The following is a 1449-nucleotide window of genomic DNA, read 5'->3' as shown; positions in this document are numbered from 1 at the left end:
TGTGTGTGTGTGTGTGCAGCGGAGAATAGGCAGGAGAGACGGAGAGTTCACACGTAATAATAAATGGAATAATTGAATAAAGGCTCCAGGTTCCATAACATTTTGTAAAGTATTCTCTCAAAAGCCATTTCCTCAGTCATTTCCCTTCATCTCCAGCCTTTGCTCCATGAGTCTCATTAACTGATCGTTTTGCCTAAAGGTTGTTTTTTATAACACAACATTACCTCACAAGTAACATGTTTAAGACTTAAAAGAGACAAAGCACAGTTGATTTTGAAGGTAAAACACTAGGTCACAATACTAGAGGAGTCCTCTTTTAAGAAGTAAGTAACAACAACCCGAAATAACTGCTTGAGTAAGGGAAACAATTACCTTAAAAAATCTTGTTAAACAATAGTAAGCAGAATAACAGAAAAGCTGCTTTGATAAGTGAAAGACAAATCTAGCAAAACCTTTGAATGTCAAAATATTAGGAAATGTTTCAAACCTTAGTAAGCCTTTAGAAAGCACATTTTTCAAAATGAACAAAAGGATAGATAGAAATTATTGGAAGCAAAGCCATAATATAATATAATTGTTAGTACACCGACTACATAAACGAATCGAGATACTTACTATGACATGAAAGGTGGTCCCTTGTCACCTCTCGTCACTTCACGTCTTGCGCTCGCCTCTATGGCGCATTCTGCTAGTTCATTAAATTGGGATGATAATTTAAAAATAAAGCAAATAATATTAATGGCGAGTTGTGCCAGGATCTAATGATGACACCTAGGAATTATGTAACACTGTATACATGTAAAACAATTGTCAAATAATATGCATGCATGTTCAAAATCTTTGATCTTTGATCTAAACGGTGATTACTATTATTTTGAAAGTATCGAGTAGTTATTAACGTTCATGAGGTCTCGAGGGTAGAGGGAAATCAAGTATGAAATATTTATGAAATCGGGTTAAGTGGGTTAAGGGGGTTAAGGGGGTTAGGTTAAAGTGGGTTTAGTGGGTTAAAGTTACGTGGGTGTGGGTTAAGGGGGTTAGGGTTACGTGGGTCAAGGTTACGTGGGTTAAGGTTACGTGGGTTAGGGTTACGTAGGTTACGTGGGTTAGGGTTACGCGGGTTACGCGGGTTAAGGGTTACGCGGGTTAAGGGTTAAGCGGGTTACGCGGGTTAAGGGTTAAGCGGGTTAAGGGTTAAGCGGGTTACGCGGGTTAAGGGTTAAGTGGGTTAAGGGTTAAGGGTTAAGCGGGTTAAGCGGGTTAAGGGGGTTAAGGGGTTTAAGGGTTACGCGGGTTAGGGTTATGTGGGTTAATGTGGTTAGGGTTATGTGGGTTAATGTGGTTAGGGTTATGCGGGTTATGCGGGTTAATGGGGTTAGGGTTATGCGGGTTAATGGGGTTAGGGTTATGCGGGTTAATGGGGTTAGGGTTATGCGGGTTAATGGGGTT

Source organism: Aplysia californica, unplaced genomic scaffold (genome assembly GCF_000002075.1).
Source record: "Aplysia californica isolate F4 #8 unplaced genomic scaffold, AplCal3.0 scaffold00489, whole genome shotgun sequence".
Classification (NCBI taxonomy): domain Eukaryota; kingdom Metazoa; phylum Mollusca; class Gastropoda; order Aplysiida; family Aplysiidae; genus Aplysia; species Aplysia californica.
Note: the sequence above shows the minus strand (reverse complement) of the source record.